We start from the raw sequence: 8,018 nt of genomic DNA, 5'->3' as shown, positions 1-8,018 counted from the left end.
GCCCGTGGGATCCTCCCGGACCGGGGCACGAACCCGTATCCCCTGCATCGGCAGGCGGACTCTCAACCACTGCGCCACCAGGGAGGCCCTGGGCCATCATTTTAAGAGTAGTTATAGTAGGGATTCTATAACACAGACTACCTAGCTGACTGGTGATTTAAAGAGGGCCCAGGAGGGACTTAGGTTAATGGCAACATGAAGAGGTTGGGTAATTTTCTCTCTGAAGGATACTAATATAAAACTGGAAAAAACAATTTCAAGACACACACTGAGATGCGTTTATTCTTGAAAAATGGATACACCTGTGGGCAAGAACATCAAGAATCTTGCCTAGATCAACCTGGCTGGTGAAAACAGTAACTTTACCAACTTCAGGACTGACAGTAGGCAAGAACCAGCAATCCTGAATCCAGAGGTGGTGGACCAGATTCAAGGAGGGGCAGGTGTGAAGACGCTAGCTTTGCCAATCCAAGGTTACAGGCCCAGTTCAGGGTAGATGTGCACCAGCCAAAAATTTAATGAGAGCTCTGGAAGTAAAAATCATAGAGGGACTGACATAATCCCTCCCAAAATCCCTGACTGACAGCTAAACTACACATGAGAGAGACCTGAGAATCCAGTGCACCTGAAAGGCAAGGGAGACTTGAGAAATGTCTGCAACTCTGAATGCATTCCTCAATCCACACACAGCTCAGCTGGCAGAGGGTATGTATGTCTTAGGGGTTCATGGTGTCGCACCACAACCTCTACCCAAATCACTGGCTGACCATTAAGCCACACAAACACTGGGACAGTTCCTAGGGAGGCATGTTAAAAATAACAAACTGAGTAGTAACATAATGCTACTGTCAGATTCCAGTTTAAGTCCAGACAAGTTACTAAAACAAAAAGAATCAATAACCCTTAAAAAAATAAAACAATCCAGAGTTATTGCAATGTTTTCTAAAATGTCCAATTTTCAACCAAAATATCAGATATACAAAGAAACAGAAAAGTATGACTTATAATCAGGAAAAGAGAAGTCAAAAAAACTGACTGAGTGGGCCCAGGTGATGAATTTAGTGAAAATTTCAAAGTAGCTATAACAGATATATTCAAGGAATTAAGGAAAAATACAGGCTTAACAGCAGATCTAAGATACAGAATAATCAATAAACTTGAAAATAGATTAATAAGCATCCAATCCGAAGAATGGAGAACACAATCATAGCAAAAGGAGCAAAGCTGCAGAAACTTTTAGAACACTCTTAACCATTTCAACAGTGTGTGTGGAAAGGAAGTCCCTGAAGGAGAGAAGAGGGCAGAAAAAAATATTCAAAGAAATAAAGGATGAAAAACTCTTAACTTAAGGTCCACACTCAGAAAACCTTAAGTAGAATAAAAAGAAAGAACAACACCTAAACACATCAGTGTCAAACTGGTAAAAGCCAAAAAACAGAAAATTTTGAAAGAAGAAAAAAATAAATCACATACATGGGAACAGTGATTATTAATGGCTGCTTTCTCAAGAGAAATAATGAAGGTCAAAATGCAATGGAATAAGTTCAAAGTACCAGAAGAAAAAAAAAGTCAACCAAGGATTCTATATCCCACAAAATTCTTTCAAAAATGAAGGCAAAATAAGCACACTTTCAGATAAACAAAATCTGAGATAATTAGCTATCAGACCTGCTATAAAAACAAAGGCTTAAGAAAGTCCTAGAAGCTGAAAGACAATGATACCAGATGGTAACTCTGATCCAGAAACAGGAAAGAAGAGCACTGTAAATAGGTAACGATGAAGGTAAACATAAAAGACTTTGTGGGTGTGTTGTATGTGTATGCTCTTAATTTCTTTAAAAAAACCAGGATGTTTAAAGCAGTAATTACAACACTGGGTTTATAACATAGACAGATGTAATATATAACAACGTGTGCTGACAATAATAGCATGAGTAAGAGTGGAGGGTCATGAAACTATACTGGTGCAAACTTGCTGTATTTTACCAGAATCGTTTCAGTATTTATTTGAAGTAGATTGTGATAAATCATTCTTCAGAATAGATCTTATTTATGCTAGGACATAAATGCTATGACATTTCTTTAATTGAAAAGGACTGAAATCAAATAAAATATGTCCCAAACCACAATAAAGTTGAATTAGAAAGCAACAGCAGAAAGGAATCTGGGAAATCCTCAAATATTTGGAAATTAAACAGGACACTTCTTGAAAATCATAAGCCAAAGAAGAAATCACAAGAGAAATTAGAAAATATCTTGAACAGAATGAAAATGAAAACACAACAAGCATACCAAAATGTATGGGATGTGGCTAAAGCAGTGCTTAGGGGAAAACCAGAGCTTTATATGCTTATACTAGGAAAAAAGTATAAAATCAATAATCTAAGCTTCCATCTTAGGAAGCTAGAAAAAGAAGAGCAAATGGAAGAGCTTTCATTTGCTCTTCCAGGTAAGCAGAAGGAAAGAAATAACAAGGATCAGGGGAAAACTAATGAAATAAAAAAATATAGCAAACAAGAAGAAATCATCTTTCATTAAAAGAGGTACTCAGATTTAAACAATAATGAAAGAAATGCATCTGAAAACTTGGGGACTATAGCAAAAGTGAATTTTATGACCTTAGTTGCTCATAATAAAAAAGATGAAAATAAGCTAATCAAAAAAATAAACCCAGAGTGTAAAAGAAATAAAGGTAAGAGGAGATATAAATGAATTAGAAAACAAAGATTCAATAGAGAAGATTAAAGAAAACAGTAGTTTGAAAAGAAAAACAAAACAGATACACCTCTGGTGAAAAGCGCAAATAAATAAAATTAGGAATGAAAATAGGACATTACTGTAGTCTCACTCACGAACACACATGTACATGTTCTAAACAAAGTATTAACAAACCAAAACAATATGTTAAGAAAATAAAACATCTTTTTTTTTTTAAACATCTTTATTGGAGTATAATTGCTTCACAATGGTATGTTAGTTTCTGCATTATAACAAAGTGAATCAGTTATACATACACATATGTCCCCATATCTCTTCCCTCTTGCGTCTCCCTCCCTCCCACCCCTCTAGGTGGTCACAAAGCACTGAGCTGACCTCCCTGTGCTATGCGGCTGCTTCCCACTAGCTATCTATTTTATGTTTGGTTGTGTATATATGTCCATGCCACTCTCTCACTTTGTCCCAGCTTACCCTTCTCCCTCCCCGTATCCTCAAGTCCATTCTCTAGTAGGCCTGTGTCATCTTAACTAAATTGGATTTATCCCATGAATACAAGAGGTTTAAGATTAGAAAATCTATTTCATTTACTACATTAGTGCAATAAAGGAGAAAACTGCACATTCATCTCAATATCTGCAGAAAAAGTGCATAAATTATCTTAATATTTGCAGGAAAAGCATCTAACTTTCTACATTCATTCATTAAACAAAAAATCCAGCAAAAAAAGAATGGAATTTCCATAACTCATAAGGAGAATCTACCATTAATGACACAAACATTAATAATGATACACGAAGTATTCTCTTTAAAATCAGTAACATGGCACAGATGCTAATATTGCTTTTTCTATTTATTTGACATGCTGGAGGTTCTAAGTAAGAATGAAAGAAACTGTTAATGGATTGAAAGTAATTAACAAAAACTTATTTGCAGAAATGATTAAACATGAAATGAAAACAACATTCAGACAAATTATTAGAAATGAATTTAGGTAAACTACTGGTTAGAAGATCACAATCCAAAAATTAATTGCAGGGACTTCCCTGGGCGCAGTGGTTAAGAATCCGCCTGGCAATGCAGGGGACATAGGTTCGATCCCTGGTCCAAGAAGATCCCGCATGCCGTGGAGCAACTAAACTCGTGCGCCACAACTACTGAGCCTGCACTCTGGAGCCTGCAAGCCACAACTACTGAGCCTGCATGCCACAACTACTGAAGCCTGCAGGCCTAGAACCTGTGCTCCGCAGAAAGAGAAGCCACCGCGATGAGAAGCCTGTGCACCACAACGAAGAGTAGCGGCCGCTTGCAGCAACTAGAGAAAGCCCACGCGCAGCAACTAGAGAAAACCCACACACAGCAATGAAAACCCAATGGAGCCAAACATAGATAGCTATTTTTAAAAATGTATTAAAAAAATCAACTGCAGTTTTGTAAATCAGCAATTTAAACAGTTTTCAAAGAGATGTGCTTTACACTAATAAGATAAAATGTAAGATACCCAGGAATAGCTCTAACAAGATTCATGTGTACAACTTGTATTAAGAAAACAATGAAATTCACTGAAATACATTTTCAGTATTTAAATAAGACCTAATTAAGCAATATATATATATCCTCAAACTGATCTGATTTAGTACCAGTTATAATTTTATATGGAAGACCAAAGGTCCAGGAAGAGAACACTTCTGAACAGAGGGATTTGAGGATGGTAATGGGGAGGGGCATCTTGCCCTAACCGGTATCAAAACTTATCATGAAGCTAAATAATTAAGAAAGTAAAGAACTGATCCAGCAACAAACTACAAAAAAAATAGCCCAGAAAAAGACTAAGCATATACGGATACCTAATATATGACACAGCATTACAATTTACTATGGGAAAAGGTTGTACTGCTCCAAAAATGGTGCTGGGAAAACTGGTTACGTATGAGGGGGAAGGAGGGAGCAGTGGAAGAGAGAAACTGGTTTCCTTTCTCACACCAAACAGAGAAATCCATTTCTGATAATTAAGTACAAAAATGTGAAAAGTAGCTCTCCAGTTCTTTTAGGAAAAAAAATATGATATCATATGATTACAGGATAGAGACAGATTTCTTAAACATGACAAAACAGCATTCACTACAAAAACAAAAAAATTAAATCTAACTATATTAAGGACTTTTGTTCATCAGAAGACACCAAAGAAGAAAGTAAAAAGAGAATCCGCAAATTGGAAGATACTTGTAATACATATAAAGGATTAGTAGAAATTAGAGAAATTCTACAAATCAGTAAAATACACTACAGGATAGAAAATAGGGCAAAAGACATGAGCTGGCATATCTCTACCAAAACCACAGTACATGCACAAAAAGATGCTCAACCACTTTAGGAATCAGGGAAGTGCAAACTCAAGCCACAATGAGATAGCCCTTTATCACTAACCTGAATATACCAAGCAATGGTCAGAATGTGGATGACCAGGAATATTGCTCTTACACCATGGGAGTGCAAAATGATACAACCACTACTTTGGAAAACATTTTGGCACTTTCATGTAAAGTTGAACATTTATACACCCCATGACCTAACAAATTCTCCCCTATGTAAATATTTAGGGAAACTTTTACATTACATGTTTTTGATCCCCAATTTATCTCCAGCCAAGGCCTGTTCCATACCTTGTCAATGATAATTCCATCATTCTACCCTTCTAATTGCTCAGGCTAAAAACCTCAATGCCATCTTTGAATCCTCTTTCTCTAACACCTCATATCAAGAAATTCTTAGTGGCTCTAATATCAAAATACACCAAGGCCAAAAACTCAAACCTCAGAATCAGACTGATTCTCAACATTCACTGTAACCACTGTGGTCCCAATCATCATCATCATCACCACCACCACCATCATTATCATCATCTCTTTTCTGGATTAGCTTCCTAACTAGTCTGTTTACCTCTCTGACTGCTATCTCAGTAAAGCAACCAATTACTTAAAAAAATTAAATACAATCACATCATTCCCCTGTTCAAAACCATACAATGACTCCTCATTTCACTAAGTATAAAAGCCAAAGTCCTCACAATGGCCGGCAAAGTCACTGATCTGGCCTCTTCCCTTCCCTGTATTTTCCTGGCACCTCTTCTACCACCATCCCTCTTGCTCACTTAATTTCAGCATACTGGCTTCCTTATTGATTCTCAAAAATAAACTAAGCATGTTCCTGCCTTAGAGCTTTTGCACTGGCCATGTCCCCTTATCCTGGATTACTTTCTGCCCAAAGATGGCTGATTTCTTCACATCCTTCAAGTCTTTGCTAAAAGGTCATCTCCTCAATGAAGCCTACCCTAACCATTGTATAAAAATTGCAACCCTAACCAACAGAAAAATGGGCAAGAGACATGAACAAACAACTGATTAGAAAGAAAGGAAGAAAACATGAAAAGATGTCCAGCCTCATTCATAACAAAAGAACAGCAAATTAAAACTACATGGAAATACAATTTCTCACCTATCAGACTGGAAAAAATTATTTGTAATTGCAAAATCTTGAGTGAGAGTTTAAAGAGTAACATATATTTATTTATATAATCTCAAAATATCTCCCTCCCAAAATATTTATTAAATTCAAAGGGGAAAATAGTAGTTACAGTGGAGAAACCTGACAGACACCACTTTAATCATGTGATGAAAGTTAATATAACCAGTAATGGGGAAATCAACAATATGTGACTCCTGCTAAGAGCACTGAAAAGAACATAATGTCACAACTGTGGTACTCCTGTCAAAAGTACATAAGCTGAATATAATCATGAGCAAACGTCAAACTCATATTAAGTGACACTCTACAAGTATACCTGGTCTGTACTCTTCAAAAATGTCAATGTCATTAAAAGCAAATTCTGCGGAACTGTTCCAAACTAAAGGAGGTTAGAGTCATTGTAATGGGATGAAATGCAAGAACTGGGATTTTTCTTTTATGAAAAATGACATCATTGTGACATCTGAGTAAGCTGTACAGATCAGATAATAATGTATATCAATGTTAATTGTCTAATTTTGGAAACTGTACACTGTGCTTATTAAAAAAAAGTTTATAGGTAAAACACACTAAGCATGTACGAGTAAAGGGGCTTATATCTGCCACTTACTCTCAAGCATTTCAGAGAGAACATAAATGAAAATGAAGTGTGATACAATTTAACATTTAGGAAATCCAGGTCAAGTGTATACATGAATTCTTACTTTTCTATTGTCTGAAATTATGTCGCAATAAATAAAATGCAGGCACACACACACACACACACACACACACTCTCTCATGCACCCCCCCCTTTTTGTAAAATTGCAAACTTGCTCTACACCAAGTTGTCCTGAATCTCCTTTACCCTATTTAATTTTAGTAACCTACCATCTGCTAACCTATGATAATTTATTTTATTATGTTCATTGTTTGTCTCTCTTCCTAGAAAGTAAGCTCTGGGTGGGCAGAAATTTTGTGTGTATATGTGTATTTTGTGCACTGATGAATCCCATGTCCCTAAAACAGATCTCCATACATAGCAGGCAATCAAGAAGCATTTGCTGGAAAACTGACTGACAAACTGAATGAATGAATGGCTATACCAGGAAATATGTGAAAGAATGTTGGTAACAGCATTGTTTGAAAGCAAATAAATATAACAAAACCAAGTTTCCCGTACACAAATCAAAGAATACATATATATACAAAGTTTTAAAACCTTGATTCTCTCACTGTACTGTTGCAAACTATTTAAAGGGAAAATGTGAAAAGTGGAAGATTATCTTGAAACCAAGAGTTTTATGAGGACACAAAAATACCATCACGGGCTTCCCTGGTGGTGCAGTGGTTGGGAGTCTGCCTGCCAATGCAGGGGACACGGGTTCCAGCCCTGGTCTGGGAGGATCCCACATGCTGTGGAGCGGCTGGGCCCGTGAGCCACAACTGCTGAGCCTGTGCGTCTGGAGCCTGTGCTCCGCAACAAGAGAGGCCGCGATAGTGAGAGGCCCGCGCACCGCGATGAAGAGTGGCTCCCACTTGCCGCAACTGGAGAAAGCCCTAGCACAGAAACGAACACCCAACGCAGCCAAAAATAAATACATAAATAAATAAAAATATATTAAAAAAATACCATCAAATGTTATCCTTAGGTGTCAAAATGTATAACAAATACTACAAAAATCTATAGTATGAGGAATGCTTTTCAAATGACATTAAAAAACACTGGAACTATTATAGAGATTAAATGACAAATAAGTTTACCTAGGCATAAAATACCTTTCTAGAAATAAATAATT

General features: G+C 36.7%; 1 protein-coding gene across 2 annotated transcripts in view; it reads right to left on the bottom strand.

Moving 5' to 3' along the window:
• Nucleotides 1-8,018, bottom strand: part of RPF1 (ribosome production factor 1 homolog) — a 19,681-nt gene that overhangs the window by 7,776 nt on the left and 3,887 nt on the right. The gene's annotated exons all lie outside the window — the stretch shown is intronic.

The sequence above is a fragment of the Lipotes vexillifer genome, unplaced genomic scaffold, assembly GCF_000442215.2.
Source record: "Lipotes vexillifer unplaced genomic scaffold, Lipotes_vexillifer_v1.1 scaffold250, whole genome shotgun sequence".
Classification (NCBI taxonomy): domain Eukaryota; kingdom Metazoa; phylum Chordata; class Mammalia; order Artiodactyla; family Lipotidae; genus Lipotes; species Lipotes vexillifer.
This window is presented reverse-complemented; position numbering and strand designations above follow the sequence as displayed.